This window comes from Notothenia rossii, assembly GCF_949606895.1.
Source record: "Notothenia rossii genome assembly, chromosome: 7".
Classification (NCBI taxonomy): Eukaryota; Metazoa; Chordata; class Actinopteri; order Perciformes; family Nototheniidae; genus Notothenia; species Notothenia rossii.
This window is the reverse complement of record NC_136905.1, coordinates 23,730,411-23,754,242: the sequence shown is the minus strand read 5'-3', so window position 1 is coordinate 23,754,242 and position 23,832 is coordinate 23,730,411. Positions and strand designations below refer to the sequence as shown.

Sequence of the window (23,832 nt, the reverse complement as noted above, 5' to 3'; positions counted from 1 at the left end):
CTGTTAAGGCAACTCCGACGTTACGGAGACCCTCCATTATGGCTTTGTTTAACACATCTGGCTCTCAGCTTGTCGGACTAGCAACAGTAACCAAGGGGGGGCGTGGCTTTGCGAAAGGTCAATTACTACCGGAGCCTCCGCTTTCGGCAGGTTATTCTCATGCTGCTGTTAATCTGGAGATCAACAGACACTAGCGGCGCGCGCATATGATTATATAATTATATGCGCTCATGGTGGTCTAATGGATAGTGAGGTGGGCTGCAGATCGGAAGGTTGTGAGTTCAAATCCCGCCAGGAACACCACCACTAGTGTGCCCTTGAGTAAGGCACTTAGTCCTTAGTTACTCCAGGGAGAATTTCCCTGTAATTGGTAATTGTAAGTCGCTTTGGATAAAAGCGTCAGCTAAATGAAATGTAATGTAATAATCAGACAACATCCGTTAAAAAACATTATATCACATACAATGAGAGACGTTCTGCAGTAAGGAGGGGCATTTCACCGACGACAGGTGTTCTTACTTTATGTAGCCGACGGAGAATTTTTACTTTACACAACACTGTTCAACACTTCATTCTGCTTCACTCTTTAACTAAACAACCGCGGATGTCTTGAAAGACTCTTTCTTTAAAGATTTTGAAGATATCTGCGTTCTTGTGACACGTAAATACTACGCTTCCTATGTTTTGGTGCGGACTGCGTTCACACCAGCAATGAACCGCTCCAGAGTTCGCAAGCAAGCGCTCCAAGACCACCTATTTTAGCGGACCAGAGTCCGGTTGTTAACTTTAGTTCACTTAAGAGGTCTCAGATTGTGTTCACACCGACACAAATGAACCATGGCACAATTCAAACGGGATCGAAAGATAAGTTTTCTCTCTCCATTGACTTCAATACATTATTTTTCCGAAATAAGGTCCCATGAACCGGAAGTAGATGGGCGTGACTTCGCCACTCTATAAGGAGTGAGAGTGACCAAGCCCCCAGGAAGTGCGCTGGAGTCTGATGAGAAAATTCGTTGTGGCCAAACGGCGGTACTACACTTCCGTTTGGTTGCTGGTCCCGAAAACACTTTTTCCCATTGACTTACATTGGGAAAGAGTTGTCTGTAACTCGTTGGATATTTTTTTTTAAACTAAATAAACTACCCAGTATGAACGTTTGTATAGCCCTTATTAAAAACATTTGTTCCTCAAGTTGTAAAAATTTGCTATTAACGTTATTCTGAGAGTTATATCCCTCTCCATTATGAACGCGCATCTAACCCACGGGACCGCGCCGCCCGGCACGTTCATGTTACGTGTTCAGCAGGTTCAGCACTACATGCGTTTATCTTTACCCATGGATGCACAATAACAACGGACCCATATCGTCCCACTGCCATCCCACAGAGCTGTAATAATGGATATATTGCACATGTTTGCTGTAATTCATCATTTGTAAAATATTATACTACATGGGCTGTATGATTAAATCTTGTACCGTAAATGTTGTATTAAATAAAGTTAATATAACCGACGTTAGATTAACGTCCCTGTAGCTTCTTATTGCACTAAGAAGCTTATTGCACTGTATATATATATATATATATATATATATGCAGTGCAATAATTCTTTCATGCTAAATGAAGCTCTGTTGCTTGGATATCACTAGATCCTGTTACAGCGTAATATAAGTACATGACGATTGATGTGCACATTAGCATAATTACTAGCTAGCCACTAGCTGCTAACTGCCGCCTCGTTAATATCAAATCCATCATAAAAGCAAGCCATTGCCATGCTGTCATGAACATGCGGTGCTGATACGTGTACGCAAATTGACGTGCTTGATGTGAACGGGCATTTTGGTTAAAATTGCGCATGCGCTGTGAGCGCACATACGGGTACTTCTCAGGCATGCCGGGTAATCTGTGACGTTTCGCTCTCTCAAAAGTTGGGCCATTTTATCATCATGCGCCAATTAGCAACTCTCATAGGAATGAATGAGGCCCCGCCTCCACGCTGTATCCAGTTCTTATTATACATCCATGAGAGTGGCGCATAGCCAAAACCGGAAAAGGCGATACACTCTGGTGGCTACCATTAGCAGCTAATATTAATTCTCCGATTTTAACCTACAAATTGAATTATGGATTGTCAATACTTTTTTCAAAGTGACAGACACATTGGATTAACCTATGGATTAACCTTCAGCCGCATTTTTCTCGTTTTAATGCCATTGAACACAACTTTTGTTCAGAATAACAGCTAAAGGTGAGCATATCTCCGTGTTTTGCTACCTAAAGCTACGTCGTGTGTTGTCTGTATTTGCTTCCCCTGTCGCGAGTTCTTATCGTTCAGTGATGATACTTATATTTCTATAATCTGTGGAATCTCAGCATGTTAACCATGGTTGTTTGTAGAGATCCGATAAGTATATTGATCGATTTATACCTAGAGTTTTGTGCTAAGTGCGTTAGCATGTTTTCGCTCAGGGCTCATTTAGACCCTTCTTGTGAGACTTGTGTTTTGTTTCGGTAAAAATGGTTCAAATATAAGTTCTTTGAACAGAATCACCTTCAAATTGCATACTGAATTACACTAACACTGAACAATATTTATAAAAGGTCAATGTTATAAGCATGATCATGTTGACTTAGACTGACTGTAAAGTCTTCATAAATGTGACAATTAATACAATTGAAATGATTAAAGACAGGGGTTATGGGCGCCCTCCAATATCAAACCACTTTATTTTGACCCAAACTGTGTAACTTTGATAATGGCAGCTTTATTTGCAGTGGAAAGTCGTTCAAATTGAAATGTATTGTCCCAGGGGACATTTGTTCTTAGAGTTCTAGCTAAACAATTGATTGATTTTATTCAAAGTTTGGTTTAAATGAATGCTGTACCCTATACCACATTGCTGAAGCGTAACTCACTTAACCTATCATTCGTATTTTACAACATGCAGACTCTCTCTTATTGCCCACCACCAATCTCTATGGATAGCACCTCCAACATGTAACGCTGAAAGTTACTCAAAGCGTGAACGCATGTTCTTAATGACCTGTCAAGGTTATGTTCAACTTTGAGTTATATCTCCACGCTTCCACACTTCTCAGGGGGCACAGCATTCATACTTCATCACAGGAGGTCACAGCCACACTGCTCCATTCTGTATCGTCCAGGGTAACACCTTCCTATCCCTGTCAAGGTAAAAACTTTAACCACTCACATATGCATGCTGATGTGTGTGGACAAAATTGCACACATCATCTAAAAATAGGCTAACCTTTATGCTGGATCAGTTACTGATGTCTTGGGATATTTCATCATGTTGAAGCAAGGTGAAAGTTCTCGTTCTCTCGTTTTCAAAACGTTCTCCCTCTTTTGCTTCTGCTCTCTCTGTCTTTCTCCCTTCCATATCTCCCCCCAACTCCTCCCAAACTGGCCTTTATCATTGAACTTTTCTTGACCCTCTCCCGCTAATCTGCCATGCTCCAGGGAAGCCAGCGTCAGAATTCAGAGCTTTAATAGAGTCTGGGAGCTAAGGGCTAAAGTAACACACAGAGTAAAGGGAATAAGAGATGGCCACTCATAGCATGGCTAATGCCAGGTTCTGTGAAGTGCTCTGAAAGGGCTCCACCATCTTTCATCAACTTGTCTCATGGTGAAAGAAATCTCTTCATTTTTATCACGTGTACAATTAAATCGATTTCACTTGTGTTAAAGTTGTTCTCATTAAGGTTTCTCTGTCGTTCATTGTCTGTTGCAGTGGAGCTCATTACTTGGCTATACCTGTAGTGAACTCCCTTTTCTTTGGATCTATCCCTTGTCTGAAGTCTCTCTTTCCTAATGAATAATTAGCTAAAACATTGCCAAAAAACTGATGGTCGGCGACCTATCCCAACTCTTTTTTTTCCTCTTTTTTTGGGGGGGGGTTGGTTGCACCTGTGCCAATAAAGACTATTCTAAACAGAGCCAGCGGACTGGAAGCAACGCAGTTCACACCATGTTTGTATTTTCACGCATCAAAATCAATTTAAACCCAGTACTTTCACACTTTACTAGCTGGCACATTTTTCAGGTTTTGCAGTGGCTGTTTTAAATAATCAGCAGGGTTCCACTCAAACTTCCACAACTTTGCCAAAAACGTCTTTCTGCCTCAGAGGGCAAACCCATGTGGAAGGGTACGTCTACACTACAGGCATCAAAAAATGCTTTCAACGCTTCACCCATTCACTTGAATGGGGTGACGTAGAAGATTTTTTATCTTCGCCGAACTGCATTGTGGGGAGCATGGCATGGCTTTGCAAGCATCACGAGCATCTATCGGCATCAAAAGTTGAACAATGTTCAACTTTTGAGGCTCGATGCTTGGCATCAGCCAATCAAATTCCGTTTATGCAAATCCCGCCAGTGCAAGCTCAGCCAATCAAACCGCGTGCAAGCTGGGAGAGCCAGACCGCAGTTCATTTCCTCATATTCCAAACGAGATATTACGGTAGCAAATCACCCGGTTCTTTACGATTACGACCGGAACTATTTACCGGGATACAAACCGGAGGAACCAGGCATGGAGGGAGGTGGCAGAGACAGTGGGTGAAACTGATAGTTTTTTCGCCTGTTTGGAGAGTTTATATCCAGTTTACTTCGTTTTAACATTGCTATCGCTTTGTATGTCGGGGGCGGGAGATTCATGTGATTGGTTGCTCGCAAAAAATCGCCAAGCTTCAGACACGCCCAGCTTCAAGATTTTTTCATGCCTGTAGTGTAGACGGGCTTTTCAGCTGAAAGTCTGTAATCTCCTCTTGTCCTTACACACTTTATGCCATCTCTTGTTCCCTCTGAGCTATCCCTTTCATTAGACCCCCACCAAGAGTCACAGAGTGTGTGATAGCTGAGATGGATGAGGAAGAGAGACAGAAATGAAGGAGGGAAAAGGTTGTCGAAGAAAGAAAGGATTCTTTGATGCTTCCAATGTTTTTGAATTGAAAACACCTTTAAAAGCTCACTTTAATCAAGTGTTGAAAAACCTTTTTTCATCAAGTGAAAAGCATGTTAACTGATACATATGTAATCATACAGTCCCCTTATTTTATAAGCTTTTCTGCCACTTCCATTGGGCATGCTACCTTGGACATACTCAATCATTGTATTACAAAACAAAAATGTTGTAACAGCACTTGTAGGTTTAACAAGGTCTGAAAAGTTTCTTCTATTGAGATTTTTTTATTATTTCAGAGTAAAAATAAGAAGGCTAAAGTTACTCAATAGATAAGACGCAGAACATATTTAAGCAGATTCCTTTTCATAGGCTATTGAAACACATTTTCCTCTCCACGTAGTTTAATCTTTTGACCTCCAGCATATTTACTTAGAGAAAAAAGATATGTCTCTTTCAGAAGTCTATCAAACCTCTTATGAAACCTTTTCTTTCCTTTCAGCCCTTTTAGACGGATGTTAAGCTTTTTTATTTGATCTTCCTTTTTCATTTAGTCCTGCCATTGCTTGCAGCGTTTGTTTTGTACCACTTTTACATAACCCCTAACATCATTTTGTTTCTGTCCTTCAACTCACAATCTCCTCTAAATTGGGTCTGGTTAAAGACCTGTTTTCAGTGTCTATGTTAAGTTAATATCTTGTCTGCATGTTTTCACCTATCACTGCTTCAACGTATGCCATAATAATAATAATAATAATAATAATAATAATAATAATACATTTAATGTGTATATCGTTTTCTAGGTACAGTACTCAATGTTGCATGCATGTAAAGTCGCTATGCATGCAGCAACAACTTACAAAAGATGAAGTGTACGTCAAGAAGAGAGCAGTGAGAGGAGATACATTTAATAAACATAGATACACTTCTCAGTGAAAACATAAACAGAAAAATGAACAGTTACGATGTATTTCCAGTATATTTATATTCATATCAAGCGCTAATAACTCAAATAATAGTATACCCTATTTAATTTGTTAGTTTGTATTAATTGTTATGTTTGAAAATAAGAAAGTATGATACGGACAAAAAGATTGTGTGCTCATATCAGTATCAACCAACATGTCATCGTCATATTTCTTTGAGAAAGACAAATGAAGGCAAAATTGAGAGTGCGTTACATTATCAAAATGCAACTTCCTGTGTGTGAGGAATGTTTCTCATCAGTAATTTCAATTAATCTGGGCAAAAAAAGCTGCTTAAATATGTGCTGATTGGATGCTACTCCGACTTTCCAATTGATGCAGCACACAGATGTAGACTTTTATTTTTATTTTCATCAAGATGATCTTGATCTTTGTAAGATTGTTTATCAAAAGGAGGCCTGAAGGTGGAGAGGTTTGCAGTGATTAAAAAAGACATGATGATGAATATGTACACAGAAATACAGACCCTAGCTAGATGTGACTCTGCAGGGTCATAAATCATTGGTGTACACACCATTTTCAAGGGTTAGCTGTAAAATTACGGACTGCATCCCTGGACATGAGAAAGTGTAATTGTGAGTGTAATGCTAGCGTACTCCCTTTAACATTCATGCAAATACAATCTGGAAAGCTTTGTACAGTCTAATTTGCAGCTGAAAAGCTTTTAATTGTGTGTATCAACAAGGTGCTTGTGTGCCCCTGTGTACATGTGTATGTATATGTGTGTAATGTCCTGGTGCATTGCCAGTGACTTAGTCATTAGCATCCTGCCTACGCACACACACACTTAGAGCCAATACCTAACACACATCCAAAAGCAGACACACATGCATCCCCAGGCAACACCCCAACAAACACACACACACACACACACACACACACACACACACACACACACACACACATACACACACACACACACACACACACACACACACACACACACACACACACACACACACACACACACACACACAACATCCCATTCAATTTCACACATGTCAGGGGAGACTCCCAACCAGGCAGTCATATTAAACCAGCTCATTATTTATGCAAGGGGAGAGATTGCCAGTCCCCGATTCGCCTCATAAAATGTTAATATATTCATCGGGAAATTGTAGTCTTTTAATCTGCCCCACCAGAAAAACACTTATCTGCCACTACAGCAGCATGTTTTACAGTAAAGCTTTCTTTAGACTCACACTTCTGCTATATCTCTCTATTTTTCCTTCTTCCTCTTTTCCTAATTCCTTATCTCTCTTTCTCCCGCCAGCTGAGAAGTAGCTAGTGGAGATACTGTATGACATTAGGGATACTAATTCCTTTTGTTTTATTCTTAGTCTTAATCGCTCAAATGTTCAATTAAGATTTAGAATGTCATTGCTCCAGACTACACATTTCTCTAAAATGTGTATCTACTGAGGGAGATTTTGGACTCCAGTAAATCAGGATGTTTTCATCAGTACTGGGAAATTGTGTCACTGTTTACACAACAGTTTTTTCTGTCAACTGTATTATTCTTAAAGGATGTGATAAACATGGTACAATGATGTGCTCCTTTTAATGTGTAGTGATTTTTATATTAGTCAATGCTTTTAATAGCTAGTTGCAACCCTCTTGATTCAAGGTAATTATTTAAAACACAAGCCGAATCATGTATGTTCTTTTACAAAATCAACATATTCTTCAGAAGTATCTTGCATATTGTTTTTCTCTTTCTCTCCACAGCTGGTAGACAGAATATCTTCACTTCCCCTGTTTTGTTACCAAACATTTTGTATCACCTACAATGAAGCAGAGCTAGCTGAAAATTATCTTGGTTGCTATGCAACGGCAGCATCTGTTCAAAGCCTTGTCATTTCCCAAGCCAAACTAATATACCATAATAACCTCAAATAAGTCCTTTACAGTTTTGTGTGTGTGTGTGTGTGTGTGTGTGTGTGTGTGTGTGTGTGTGTGTGTGTGTGTGTGTGTGTGTGTGTGTGTGTGTGTGTGTGTGTGTGTGTGTGTGTGTGTGTGTGTGTGTGTGTGTGTGTGTGTGTGTGTGTGTGTGTGTGTGTGTGTGTGTGTGTGTGTGTGTGACAGAGCGAGAGAGAGAGAATGAGAGTCACTGTCCGTCTGTCTGTCTCCACAAATATTTGAATCCTACAGTTGCCTGCATACCTTGTGTCTGTGGGCAAAGCTGTCTTTTTTTTAATTTTATTTTTCCTATTGTTGTTATTCATCTTTTCCACATTTACAAGCACATCACACACAAGACAAAAACAAGTTTGCATTACATCACTGCTTAATAAGATAACTAACTACAACTGACTTACAGCTCTCAAAGCAAAGAGGAACGGTTATGTAAAGAAGTACAAAAAAAGAGAACATTTGAAAAAACGTCCATGGTTCTTTAGACATATCCACATTTTTTAGATAATGCATAAAAGGTTCCCAAATAGAAAAGTAGGCACAGCTGTCTGTTTGTCTGTGTTCTAAACCTAAAGAGAAAGTACAATTTGTCAATGGATGTCTTATTCTTACATTTTGGTTGGACCTTTTTCATGTAGATATGAATGTATTAAAGGTCCCATGACATGGCCATTTCTACTGATCATAATTCCATTGTTGAGGTCTACTTGAATGGATTTACATTGTTCAACTTTCCAAACTCACATTGGTTTTCATACAGCATCTCTGTATAGTGTGTGTATTCACTCTCTGTCCTAAACGGCTTGTTGGAGCTCCTGCCCCCCCCCCCCCCCCCCCCCTCCCTATGAGCCCACTGTGCTCTGATTGGTCAGCTCGCCCACTCTATTCTGATGAGTCCACCACCGTTACAGCGGAACATCAGTGATTATGTGTTAAAATGGCGTTAGCAACCAGAAAATGACACCAGTAATGACAAATATGTGAGAATGCTGCGTGGGGTCTGGGTGCCGTGTTGGCGGGACGTTGCAGGGCTCGCTGCTCCGCGCTTTGAGGCTTGAGTGTGAGCTGGATTACTGGTGTCATTTCCCGGTTGCTGCGTGGGGTCTGCGAGACAGCGAGAGACCGCGAAACTCAGCCTGAGCACACACATAAACACACATAAACATAAAGCCACACAGTTCGCCAAACACTCACTGCCTGAGAAAAGATAAGGCTGAGTCAGTGTGGGTGCCGGCAAGACTCCGCGGAGTAGCGCGGCTGAGAAAAGACAAGGCTGAGTGAGTGTTTCTCCGCGAACCATTCCCAACCCGTCTATTACCAACGTTCAGGGAGCTCTATGCTCGACGCTAAAGGTCCCCCCACTGCTTTTGATAGTGACGCCAAGAGACACTAGTGTGTGAGGAATTCCACGGGTATGGTCACGTCACTGTACCCAGGAAGAAAAAATGGAAAAAGAAAAATCTCCAACGAGGCGTTCTGGGGCAGCATAGACAGGTCTTTTCTGTGTTAGAGTTTTACTCGCTAAAGCAGGGGTTCCCCACCTTTTTCACCCAGGGCCCCCCCCAAATGACTCCTGTTGGAATTTGCGACCCCCCAAAACTTTGAAACTTTAATTATCGCTGTTGCCGATCTGCCCCCCTGCCCGATCTGTACTGTGCATGTGCGAGATGGTCTGCCATACCGGACAACTCCGTCGGCAACCCAACTAGGACACTTGACACAGTGGCGTTTGGCAAAGCACAAAAAGAAAATGGATTTAATTTCTGTTTGGCAGTTATCATACTGAATAAATATTTACTGTGAATGTATGCAAAAATGTATGGCATAAAGCTGTCTAACAGAAGTTAAATCTATGTCTCACTTATTCTGACAATGTACTTAACCCCAAATAAAAGAACCCAATAAAAAGAGTTGTTAAATAATCGTGAAGTCACGTTGTCATAACAATAACTCATCTCTCCCGGTTTTTTTTACACAGACACACACACACACACACACACACACACACACACACACACACACACCCCCACACACACACACACACACACACACACACACACACACACACACACACACACACACACACACACACACACACGGCAACAGCGGTAATTGAAGTTTAAAAGTCTCAAAAATGCTACAACTACTGTCACAAACTGGATGAATGTGAAGTATTTCATTAAAGGAGGATGAAAGCGTAATTAAGGATTACTATTGGAGTGACTTTGTTGGTTATTGGACTCAGGATTAATGAATTTGGATGCCCGCTGTATCAAGAAATTAAAGAACGGCGCAAGTGGAAACAATTCACAAAGGGATTCAACTGTTTAAAACACATGCTCAAAGTAAGCCGGATTTTGGCGATGTGTTTATGTGGATTCAAAAATCGTAAATAATCTACAAAATGGAGGAGACCGATCTGATCGGAGCAACTGTGACAAATAATCCAACTGAAACCGACACTTTACGCGCAGAAGAAACATTTATATTAAAGAAAAAATGATACATTTCTGTCTTTGTATGCTTTTATTAGCTACTAACTTGCAAATGTATGCATCATATTTATTTCAAATGTCGAAGAACATGACACTTCAAAAGAATATACTATGTCTAATAAATAAATGGTAATATGGTGGCATAGGCCTGTATAAAACAAAAATGAAAAACTGGCATATTAAGCAGGTAAATGAAATGCTTGTCTGCCACGGAACAGGTAGCAGAGAGAAGACGAGGTTCAAGTTGGTTCATTAATGTGAAGCTTGGGCTTGCACGCCCGCAGCCAGGGATGGAATGTCCGGTGTAATGTGAGTGACAGCCAGTCTAAAGTCGTTGTGAACGTCCAGTGTGTTGCGTGCTTTTGTTTTGATGGCAACAAGTGCGCTGAAGGCTGTTTCTGATAGATATGTCGTACTGAATGGGAGTATAATCCTGGTCGTGGCATGCAGTGTGATCTTTGGAGCGAGGCTTGGTCCTTTGAGAATCCCAAACTTTTAAAATCCTTTTTCCTGGAAGTATTTCTTTGACAGCGAGTCAGCTTGGATGTCAGTGAGCTCATCTTCGCAATCCAGGTATTCCACATCCTCAACTTTGGCAATAAAGGGATCTAAAACCAACAATTCCTTGGAGACAAACTCGTCTATGTCAGCAAACCGTGATTGCATTTCCGTTTGCAGTGCGTTCATATGGCGGATGAACTCGCGACGTACAGACACAGGCACCGTTTCAGGATTGTTTTGGGATTGTTTCAGCAGTAGTGGAAAATGTTGCAGCTCCCCCCTCTCAATTTTCCCGACCCTGTACTCCAGTTTGCGCACAAATGCATCGAGCGCCTCTTTACATTGGAGAATGTTGGACTCCACGCCTTGCAGACGCTCGTTTGTTTCATTGTAGAGACTGAAGATGTCGGCCAGGTATGCTGTTTTAATCCAGAATGACTCAGTCACTTGCTCTGACAGTGCGCGGTTACGAGTTTGTAGAAACTCTTCAATTTTTTCCTTCAGTTCTACAAAGCGTGCCAGCACTCGGCCGCGTGAGAGCCAGCACACCTCGGTGTGCAGGAGGAGGGTTTGGCGTGCTTCATCCTCGCACAAGTCTACGAATAGACGCTTGTTGGTGGGGCGACCTTTGATGAAATTGACTATTTTAATAACAGTTGAGAGTGTTTCGCTGAGGTCTTCTGACAGTTTCTTGCTGGCCAGGGCCTGGCGATGTATCACACAGTGAAATATTGTGCAGTGTGGGGCCTTTTCTTTCAAGTGACTGTTAAATCCCTTGTTTTTCCCCATCAATGAGGCAGCTCCGTCTGTGCAACATGCAACTAAATTCTCATAGGAAAGCTTGTGGGATGAGAGGTAAGTATTCACTGCAGTAAAAATGTCCTCACCCCGGGTGGTAGTGGTAAGGTTGACGGACATAAGAATGTCCTGCTTCAAATCTTCCCCATCGATATATTGCACATAAACGATCACCTCAGCCTCGTCTGCTACAGTTGTGGTTTCATCAAGTTGTATGGCAAATGGCCCCTTTCCAAGCTTTTCGAGCAGCTGCAGCTCGCAGTTACTTGCCATCTTCTCAATTCTGTCTTTCACCGTATTGTTTGACAGTGGTACAGTTTTTAGCTTCTCCGCGACCTGCGGGCCGCACAGTTTCTCAGCCATCTTAATGCAAGCTGGCTTAATGAGCTGCTCGCCAATGTTGTGCGGTTTCTTTGCCTTTGCTATTAAAAGTGCACATTCAAAAGAGGCCTCGCTGCCAGCCCTAACAAACGCTGTTCTAATATCCATTGGCTTGTTTGCCTTTGCAAGGTGTTGTTTCTTTATGAAAAAGTCCCGATCACGCCCGACTGTTTCTGGGTGCATGGTCTGTTGGTGTCTCTTCATTTTGCTGGGTTTCATGCTTTCGTTGGCTAGCTTCACTCTGCATATCACACACTCTGGGCGGGTTTTGTCCGTTCCCTCCATGAAACCGAAGTTAAGATAGCTCTCTAGGTAGGTCCTCATTTTCTTTTTGATTGCAGATGAGCTGTCATCTCCTTTACGTTTTTCAGACATTTTTAGACAAAAATATTCACCTTATGAAGTCGGTCGCTAGCTAGCAAGCGCAGCAAACTGTTATTATGAAAGCTGACACAGTAACGTCAATGTTGGCGCCAATCGGAGGAGTATCAGATGAATTTTTTGAATTTTAATTTTAGTTAATCAATTAATTTCTATATTTAATTGTAATGTAGACAAGGCTTTTAGCGCCAATCATGTATTGCGTTACAATATGTACAAAAAAAATTATGTAAAAAGAAAATTATAGGCCTATGTACATTTTTTTTTTTTAAATTATAAATATGATATTAGGCCTCAAATCATCTGAGGTCTGGCGCCCCCCCTGCGTTCTTTCGCGACCCCCAGGTTGGGAACCACTGCGCTAAAGGGTGTACTTTGAGGGTTTATGACTTTGCAGACCGTTTACATGCAGAAAAAGCTACGGGTAATAAAGGGAAAAGCATGACATGGGACCTTTAATGCATGCAGAAACAATGTCATTAGAATAAAAAGTGTTTCATAAGTGATCTTTGAAATATCTAGAGCAAAAAACAATACAATGATGGAGGGCACAACACAAGATCTTCTAATTGATGTTGCCTTTTGGTAGAAATGAATTGCAAGCTTGTTAATGTCTAAGTTAGTGAGCAGTGTTATGTCTTGCTTTGAGGAAAAGAGCAATGCAGGACAGACAGAAGCAACCACAGCAATCAACACTGATAATCACACTTTGACTTTTGTGTCAACTGATCGGAGAGATGCTAATATGTCACTGAGCATGAAGACATCTTGACACCAGTGTGGCCGTCCATCAGTATCTACAGCCCTGTAGCCTCGCTGAGATTTATCACAGAGTGTTGAATGCGATGACAAGTTGTTGCACGTGTGCCATTTGCAGGATGATAGCTGGTGCCATCCCCTCCACAAAATGGTGTGCTGAAATGAATTTGGAAATGAAGGTCGTGTGAAATTCCCTTGAGATATTAGAAAACTTAACATAAGAGAAGTAAGACCAATACACTTTCCCCTTAAAGCCAAGTATCCAGGGCTCCTTGTTATAGAGATGCCATGAACACACAAATAACTGGTTGATTAAATGAGGCTTCTCTGAGATGTTTGGGAATGTGTATACCTTTACCCTATGACAATTAAATGTATTGATAAGTATCAGCATTTAGAACACACACAGACACATCACTTACATTTAATACAATCCAGTCCCATCCAACCCTGTAATAATTGTGATGATTATGTCCCATTTTTATCTCCTGACAATTATTAACTTTGCCTGGTGTAAGCCTGAAGCGGAACTTGTTTTGTGTGTGTGTGTGTGTGTGTGTGTGTGTGTGTGTGTGTGTGTGTGTGTGTGTGTGTGTGTGTGTGTGTGTGTGTGTGTGTGTGTGTGTGTGTGTGTGTGTGTGTGTGTGTGTGTGTGTGTGTGTGTGTGTGTGTGTGTGTGTGTGTGTGTGTGTGTGTGTGTGTGTGTGTGTGTGTGTGTGTGTGTGTGTGTGTGTGTGTGTGTGTGTGTGTGTGTGTGTATTCGGGCCCGGCAGTCTAATCTTTTTTTTTTTGACTAATGTATGACTGTATGCTCAATGACTTCTCATGGTTGCAGTGATTTACATATATTTAAAACAAATTGTATTCACTGTTTTACATCGTTAGCTCAATAATTGGCAGCTCAACAATTGCTTCACTTTGGAATTCTGTTTCTGCTTAGGACTAGAAATTGTTTCTATGCATATTTGTGCAGACACGTTTTGTGGTCAAGTACTGTAGTATTCTCGATCTATTTTTCCGTATATTATCCTATCTCAGAAAAGTGCATATGTTTGTGTCTCGCTTGTTTGTAGTTGAACGCTAAGGGCAGACAAGTGTGTGCGACTAAAGAACTAGACCAGAATTGTCTAGTGGCAATATTCAGTACTCAATGCCTTTTTATTGGGCATCAACCATATTACTGTATATTATTATATCAACGCATATTATCCAAAAATAGACCTCAGGTTGAAGTAACATCTGTGAGGCGTAGCTGAGACATGCCTTAGCTGCATAAAATAGAGTTAGGATCATGTGGGCATAATTTGTAATGTTGTTTTGTTATTTTGCTTAATCTTATAAGGAATTATGTCATTAAACCCCCCCTTCAAAGATTTACATTATGCCTTTTTTTACTTTCAGTCAACCACTGTCATTCTGTCGAGGTTTTGCATCAAAGGATTTTGTGCATTTTGTAAAAAGCATTAAATGATCGTAATCTCTCATTTGCTCCATACTGTGCATTCTTCTTGTGCCTCATGGCATGTCCAGCCTGGATCAAATGTATGGATTTGTATGTGTGAAATCCCATTTAAACACATGGCCATAGGCATAGCAACCTGTTCCATCTTCTCGGCAGATATAAATGAACCCAAATGCAGGGTCAAAGACAAGTTAGGGTTTGCGAGAATGAATTCCTTCATTCCGCATCTGTAGTGTGGGTTAGAACTATATTTTCCCAGTGCATACTTGGATCCTTTATATCTCCTTTAGTGAGCAAAAGATAGTAAGAGTGCATTGCAACGCTTCGGTAAAGCTTCTTTCAAAGGAAAGCTCTGACCCTAAAAAGGTTGCTCAGAACATTTTCAAATAGAAAAGATGTCTTTTCATGTTCTGTGTTATCTGCTTTATGATTAATGTAAAACGGTTTTATTCTGGAAATATGCATTCAAAAAGACTGCTTTGACAACATTTGAATCACCATCTTTATAATTCTGATCAAGTAAAAATAATTAACAATGTTACATATAATGTTAAACTGGAAAACTATGAACTACTACTAACTATTTTAACACAGTGTACTATCTGTAGCCTACAAAAACATCAAGATGTTCCCTACTAATGCTCAAAAGATATGGTCTTCACAGAAAGTGTGAACAGAAAAAGAACAGTTCTCGCACAAGTAAGGAAAAATAACCACAGAGAAAGGTGTGAAATCATTAGTAAGGTTGAAAGCTGCTTCCTGTTGTGGCTGCTGCTTCACAATCACTGCATTCTCAATTACGTTTAGTTAGAAACGTATTTTCTCCCACGTTACGTTAGTTATGAACGTATCTCAAATACGTTTATTTTCTACATATCTTCGCCATTTATTGTCCATTTATTGTCTACAGGGAACTTATTATATGTTTTACTTTGGATTCCTAAAGCTTTTAGTCTACTAACCCATCATCCAAGGTTAGTTTTCACTATAAGTACAAAATATTATTTGGACGGACACTATAATTTACAATTTTTTACCATTTTCAATCTGAATTTTCTTTAAAATAAAAAACATCTATATTGATTCTGACTTTTCTACATCCAACTCACAGGTTTATCATTACTTTGAGAAACAAATATTATTAATGTAACCCTTTTAGAAGGGAAGATATGGTCATTTGTTCTGGGAATGTCATTTTCGAGCCTGAAACCTGAAAAACAGGCTTGGGGCTTAAGAGAAAAGACGTTTTCGTTTTTCCCAAAATTAGACGTTGACAGTATTAAACTGTGTACAGCCCTGGAGGTTTAGGCGATAGGAAACAAATTGGTGTGTCCAAATTTAAAACATGTAATTACTAAATGGGTGAAAATCGCTTGTATCCATAATGGGCAGCATTAATACAGTATATACCCACATGACAGCTCATTGTTACTTTGTAATTCTACTCCACTACAATTCAGAAGTTAACCTGGTATTTTTACTTCACTACATTTATTTTAGTTACTTTGCAGATTCTGATTAATGATGTTGTGGTGACTCTAGTTAACCATAATTCACTTTTGGGTCACAGTTCCTACACGGACCTTGTTTAGTGTAACACCGGAGATATAGGTTGCCAAGCTAGAGCTAGCAAGGCACTCTAACTTGACTCTCCTCACTGAGTACATGTCTGATACTACTATTGCTTGATGGAAAATAAAGAGTGGAAATCCATCTTAAATACTCCGCCTCCGACTCCTTCTTACCGGCACTACAATGTGAAATATAAACAACCCTTAAAGCAGACTTGAGTTACACATGAGTAAAATTCAGGGAAAGGTGATTGTCAAGTGCCAACAATCAGGAGAGATATTTGATAGTTGGTGCTTGAGAAGACTAAATATTTATCTGCAGATCTCTATAAAGTATATTAATCACTCGTTATTCTCTACTAATAGTTAATTAAAAACTGTATATAATTGCTATGTCGCACATCCCTTTCAAGATTTCAAGATTTTCTAAGGTTTATTGACATATCATATACACAACTACGGTGTAGTTATGCAATGAATGAAAAACTTGGGACACAGGTTCCTCAACAGTGCATTACAAGACATCTATCAATATGGGTGTATACCTCCACCATTAAACTGTCATATTCTGCACATTTCTTATACTATCTACATACATAAGAGTATAATGAATGTGTATAATATCAGTTAAAATAAGTGCTTCAACATAGTTAACATTGCAGGAAAGTAATATATTAGACGTTAAGTACTTTGTCAGGCTTAATATTTATCTGTAGATAGACACCCCCAAAGCTTTTTTCTTATTTGAAAGAAGACCTTAACCTAAAGTATTCTTTAATGTGTTAATAAAGTTTAATTAGTTTGTCTGTTTTGCACATCCTCCTATTAATATCTTTGTACATCCAGCACTAAACTGTTTTATTGTAGAGATCACTTACAGTATCTTCTTGATTTTTTATATTCTATATTGCTATCAATGAACTTCTACTATCCCCCTATGAAAGTATGTACTCTTAATATTTTTTTCATCAAATAACATTATTCAACAAAAATAACATTATTCAACAAAAAAAATTCAATAACATGCTTTAACCACTAAGCGGTGCACACAAGGTACACACAGCATACTAATAATAACTTTGTATTATTAGTGTAGAACACTTATGTATGTATAACATCTGAAGATGTGTAGTTTTATTCATGTTTTTACATAATTGTACAGGATATTGCTATACTATTTCTCATGTTTTACTTTTACACATTAATATCTGATTTGTAAAACATCACAGACAGAAAGGCATATCCGTCATTTAATGGTAAGCTATTTAAATTGTGATTCCAAAGATGTGTCTGCCATCACCCGAATCCCCTGACTATTCTCTCAACTCAGTATTTACATTCTTATATTCAAAGAAAATCAGTAATATCTTTAAAAACTAAAAGTCCTTTTCTATCAGCTGTGCACCGTTATGGTGTAAATATAACCTAACTACCAATTGGATCAAATATAAAAGTCAGCCGAATTACTATTGATACTGCGAGGAGACATATTTTGTGAAAAGAAATGCAAGATGTTGTTTAATTGTTGATATATTTATGATCCACGTCACATATTCAGTTTTGGCGGCAGTTCTCCTGTTTGTCCAGAAGTCTTCTCATCAGGGCTCTGTAAATAAAGAACTATGGCAGATTTGTAATATTTAATGCAGCCAAACTGTGTATTACAATGCCGTTATGTGATGACTTCCAAAGAGAAAAGCAAGAACCCTCGGAATAAAGTATTATTATAATTTCTTGAAATGTTTTCGGATAACATATCACATTAACATCATATCCCAACATGCATTGCGGCTAAAACATCCAATCAACGAGCTTCAAGCTGAGGATCTTGGGTAATCTGTTCAGTGGGTTTGTGGTGTGTATATCGTTCGAAATGTCCCTTATACTGTAGGCCTACATCTGTTTCCGGTGACTTTATTTACGGCTAAAAAGCATGCTAAAAAGCCCAAGATTATAGAATCAAACCAATAAATAAAAACAAGGATAATTGTGTGTTATTTTTGAGTAAATAACTGTGTGTTATTTAGAAAAGAATAACAAATTAGAAAGAAAAAAAGATTTTAAAAAATGCAGATTTCAGTATTTTGAGGCTCTAAGCCCCATTTATTTTCCTCACAGGCGGGAAAAAAAGTCCAACATTATACGATTTAAAATAAAAATAAATAAATAAAAAGATAAAACACTGGCATGTTATTTACGTTAGAATAAATAGAATGGTTTTGAATAATAGATTAAAGTAAAATCTACGTCACTTTACAGCCCCGCCCACTTTTGGGGAAACCAACGCTGTCATTTGAACGGCGATCAACCCTGAAGCCACAGAGATCTTCTGTTACTGTCCTTTCTTCTTAGAGGAAGTACAGAAACACGTAACTCTGGATTTGTTTTAATGTTTGAGGTGCAATAAACGACAAAGCAGCTTTTTGGCATGATAAAACTATTATTTTCTGCCTCGCTCATGAGAGTAACAGCTGGAGAAATTACAGCCTCGCCTACTGATTTCAAATGTGTGCTCTAAAATGATATTTATAAATGACTATTATCATTATTATAAGCAAGACAATAAATGACAAAGATATGTAGAAAATAAACGTATTTAAGATACGTTCATAACGAACGTAACGTGGGAGAAAATAAGTTTCTAACTAAACGTAATTGAGAATGCAGTTTAGTTCTGTGGGAACGTAATTTTTAGGAGACAGGGTTGTCACAATTCAATTCAAAAGCTTTTATTGTCATTGTACAGAATACAACGAGATTTATAGTTACTGCTCCAGCGAGTGCTTTAAAAACAGACATATTAAAAACAGATTAAAGTTTGTTGCCATAGAGCTTTGACCTGTTAAATCTTTAAAAATGCACCTGTGCTCTGAAAAAATCCCGCACACAATTAACAACTTTTGAAAACAGCTTGTGTTAGCAGCCTTTGAATTTGGAGCAAAAATGTTCCTCCACAATATATTTGTCACCTTTTATTCATAGCAAATACTGAAGGACACAACTTTCACATACCGGGACTGAAAAGTCTAAATGGAAAACAGCCAATGTAGCGATTCAGGAGTGATCAAGTCTTTGTAACATGGCCACATACAACACAGGTTTTGAATGTCATCCCAGTAAATGCTGCATGTATAAAAAAAAAACATGTAAATGCTAATTCTTTCGAAGCCATTGATCTTTGATGTGTATGTCCTAAAAATACTTTAAAAAATGATTAAATTAGGGTAATGGTAATCAGTTAAAAGCCTTAACTTTTACCTTTTTTTCTATTGCTTTTGAAACTCTATGAATACAGATAAAACGGTGCCCGTACAATGTCAGCCTCCTTTGGTCAATACCTTTAACCCAAGTGTTTTCAAAGAAGTGATTACAACATCAAGCCTATGAATGGCTTTATTCTGCAGGTAAGGGTCTTTTCTGCCTTTAATGATTGACGACTATTAACAATTCCCATCTGCATCAACTGAAAAAAATGCTTTCAAAGCATTCAATGATTTAAGTCCTAGTTGCACTTTGAGTACAAACTTCCGTCTTAACTTTCTTTAAAGAAACAACGTTGGCCCTGACAGCATGTAACAGCCTGACCTTCTGTACTTTCCAAATATCAAAAGACTCATTTCAACACCCATTCATTCACTTTCACACATTAATATAACACATTCCCTGGTACAATAGGCCAACATACAAACACACGCAGATGGCAGGCGCTGGTTCCTATCCAATGCGTGTGTGTGCGTGTGTGTGCGTGTGTGTGTGTGTGTGTGTGTGTGTGTGTGTGTGTGTGTGTGTGTGTGTGTGTGTGTGTGTGTGTGTGTGTGTGTGTGTGTGTGTGTGTGTGTGTGTGTGTGTGTGTGTGTGTGTGTGTGTGTGTGTGTGTGTGTGTGTGTGTGTGTGTGTGTGTGTGTGTGTGTGTGTGTGTGTGTGTGTGTGTGTGTGTGTGTGTGTGTGTGTGTGTGTGTGTGTGTGTGTGTGTGTGTGTGTGTGTGTGTGTGTGTGTGTGTGTGGCTGTAGGAGGTTGACAGGCAGTGTGTCCAGGCCAATTCTGTCTAGGCCTGTCTGTTATGGCAGGCTTAAAAGGGAATGGAGTCCATACTAACCTATATGTATGGGTGTGTGGGACTATTTAAATATTTAAGTGTGAGTTTAAACAGGGCAACACATGCAAACATGTGTATTTATGTGTTGAAGTGTAAGAACGTCTGTGTGCAAAGGAAAAGACAGATACAGATACAGGCTTTACATAGTTACTCAGTCGTTCCTGGCACGCTGATAAAGCTCTTGAAGCCATCAGAGTGAATAATATCCAACAGAGCGGGGAGGCCTGCGCTTAGATTCTCCAGCCAGCCCTCTCTGCTTTGATAAGATTGTGGTAGCCACCTCCTCGCAACGCCTCAGACTTCAAACAGTAACATATTGCTCTGGAAATTGTCGCGGCGAGCGCGTCAGTCAGATAAATTCATTTCTGATCTTACATCTAGCTCAATGTATTTATAGTAGCGCCAGCCAAGCGGGGATGAAGGAGGGTAGGAGGGACAGCTGGAGTGAAATAAGAGAGATGGAGAGATGGAGGGTAAGATGTATGAAGGAAAGAGGAGTAGTTTTACTCATAAAAACTCTCCAATCACCTCCTCTCCTCTCCAACACTAGTTTTTCCGCCTGGACATTCAACACTCCTACCCCCCTTCATCATCTCAAGTCACAGCGGAGCATGGACTCATACAGAGATTATAGGGGAAAAGATGATGGCATATTTTGCTGAGCTTGCACTCAAGTTATTAAACCCGCATGCTAACATCTCAGGTAAAAAACCTGTGATACAAATGAATTTGCTGAGGGTTAAAAGGAGCAGGGCCAGAAAGGTATACAGAAGTATTTCTTATTGGTCCAAAATGTGTTGGTGAAAATGTAAACTCACAATTTGACATCTGAGAAGAAAAAATTGTTGGTGATTCAATCAAACACTAATGAAAAGTGTGCAAAACGGACACCGTCTGCAGTAGTCCAAGTCTATACTCTCCCATATGTTAATCGGTTGTTTACTTGTGTCTATCTCATCAAATGCCTGTGTATTAACCTCCTGTATCTTTTCTTACTGCATGCATTTGAGTAGGATTAAGTTCTCACTGCAAACAAACAGGTTTTGGACTGGTTATTTTGGACCGGAACAGAATTTGATTTAAATGGATTGAATGTCAGTTTGAAAACGATATGGTTTACTTCATGGTACCATTCGCCACACCTGATTTTTTTGCTGCTCTCTGTGTAATGTTAGCCTCATCAGACAGATGAGTCTTGCAGATTGATCACATTGCGCAACACATCTGGCCTTGCTCCGCTATAGAGGGCCTTTTATAGGGGAAGATTATGTTTCTCTTTTTACTACCAGACTGCTAGCTCTGTAAATGCAGCAAAAAAAGGCACAGAGGGAGAACCCAATATGTGTCTCAACTGGTGGAAATTGAGGAAAATTAAACCTCCTTTGTGCAAAGCAGTATATCAACATCTTATATATGTATGGATCTTGCCATATATTTTTTTACTTGCCTTCTTCAATTATGATTGCTTAATGGTTATTTGCAGATGTGCCCTACAATTGATCATGACAATCTAAATGAAATGAATGGATTGTTTTCACAGACCCCCTAAGTGGTAAATGAGCTCTCATGCTGTTATATAACACTGTTAGCCAACTTAGTTGCATGTTGTATATATACAGTATGTATATATAAATATATATATATATATATATATATATATATATATATATATATATATATATATATATATATATATATATATACATATATATCATGTAAAGTGTTGTCATTGCTTTGAACAGGGATATATGGTAAAAAAAAGAAGGTACATTTCTTTGTAGACACTAAACGTATTATAATGCTAGCATCAACATGAAATGAATGACACTTTTTATTCTAGAAGTCATGATTCAAAAGGCACTCATCCATGCACATTGTTGTATGGACAATGACTTTTCCTGATACTTCTAGGTTTAACAGCATCTGGAGAAAAAAATGATCTCATCCCCCCATGCTCCACCATGCTTTAACAATGTTGCAGTATCAGCCAGAAAGGAAACAGGCTTCTATCATGAAATAAAGTCAATGAGAGCATGTCATACAGCTGTGTGTGTGTGTGTGTGTGTGTGTGTGTGTGTGTGTGTGTGTGTGTGTGTGTGTGTGTGTGTGTGTGTGTGTGTGTGTGTGTGTGTGTGTGTGTGTGTGTGTGTGTGTGTGTGTGTGTGTGTGTGTGTGTGTGTGTGTGTGTGTGTGTGTGTGTGTGTGTGTGTGTGTGTGTGTGTGTGTGTGTGTGTGTGTGCGCGTGTGTGTGGGAGTGAAGGAGCGAGACACCTCATCAGATAGTTTCACCTGTGGTGCTCTCACAGTGCTCTGCGCTGGCACCGCTGCTCACTTCCTGTGTTTAAGTATTTTAGTCTCACCTCCACTGTCTCAATCTTATTTCACACATATCACAAACTCTTATATTCAGACAAACAGCTTTTGTGCCTCTCCAAACATCTCGGGCCACTCAATTACATGGACATTAATTGTGTCTGTCTTTCACATTCTTTGCATGACCCTTGAAAAGCCTTTTACCAAATGGAGAGCCCTGCACTCTCTCTTTCTGTCTCTCAGCAGCCAAAGCATGATGACTTTTTCATGATCATTATTCTTCCACCTCCAGGCTGACTTCAGAGGTAATCAGCAAAGGGATAGTAGTTGAGCTGGGGATTGCGTGTGCTCTGTGTGAGCATACACTATGTACTGTAAGTGAGAAAAGAGAGACGCCTGTATTCTGAATTAAAATCCAGCTTGTTGAGTTGTGCATTGCTTTAAACGTTATAGTGTTCCGTTATGTGCAAAGAAAGGTTTATTAAAAAGGGACTGTGGGATTAAAGATGTGAAATGCAGATGTTTTACTGGAAAAGCCGACAAATCTATCTTTAAGATGTGCAGCTTTCGACGGACGGAGGTGATTATATTGGATTTGCACTGGAATCAAGATTCTATAACACATGGGTTTGAGCAAGCTCTCTGATTGGTCAATAGGCGTGTTTGATTCCACGATCAAACAACGATCAAATAGAACGTGCCTAATCACAAAGTATCCAGTGGCCTACACACACCACTAGCCTACCGAAACTACTTCCATGAGGCTACATTCGTTGGAAATCGGTAGCTACAAAATGTCAGATTTTGAAGTTAATTTTGATTTGTTGGGGGGCCTCAGTATTGATGAATGGTTGGACATGGACACAGACCACAAAACCTGGCGGAGGCAGGGTTGGGGGCCAGAGAAATCATGTCCGTTAGCGGACATAAAAACAAATCATCGTTTCGCAGCTACTGGGCTCCATCTCTAGACAACAGAAAGATGTGGAGCAACGCGCTTTTTGCCGGTCCAGGACACGCCATGAAATGGCCACTGGAGGAAAGCTCTTCAAAAAAGTCTGGCATGGAGTTCATGGAGAGCTGTTTCAAGAATTGCACTTTTAATGGCAGCATGAACATCCACCTTCATTCTGAACCCAAAATGTTTCAGCACCGTGGACAGCCTGATTTGATTTGTTCCGCTAATCCCACACAGTGATTACTCAGATATTTAAATAGCCTAATTCAATAATTGTTTTCAATAAAT

At 39.5% G+C, this 23,832-nt stretch overlaps 1 long non-coding RNA gene across 1 annotated transcript in view; it reads left to right on the top strand.

The window, feature by feature from the left end:
* Window positions 1-2,064: 2,064 nt before the first annotated feature.
* Window positions 2,065-23,832, top strand: part of LOC307046675 — a 34,344-nt gene continuing 12,576 nt past the window's right edge. The window contains exons 1-2 of the long non-coding RNA XR_013810168.1: window positions 2,065-2,254; window positions 3,106-3,197. This is a non-coding gene — a long non-coding RNA (uncharacterized lncRNA). The remainder of the gene's footprint in view (window positions 2,255-3,105; window positions 3,198-23,832) is intronic.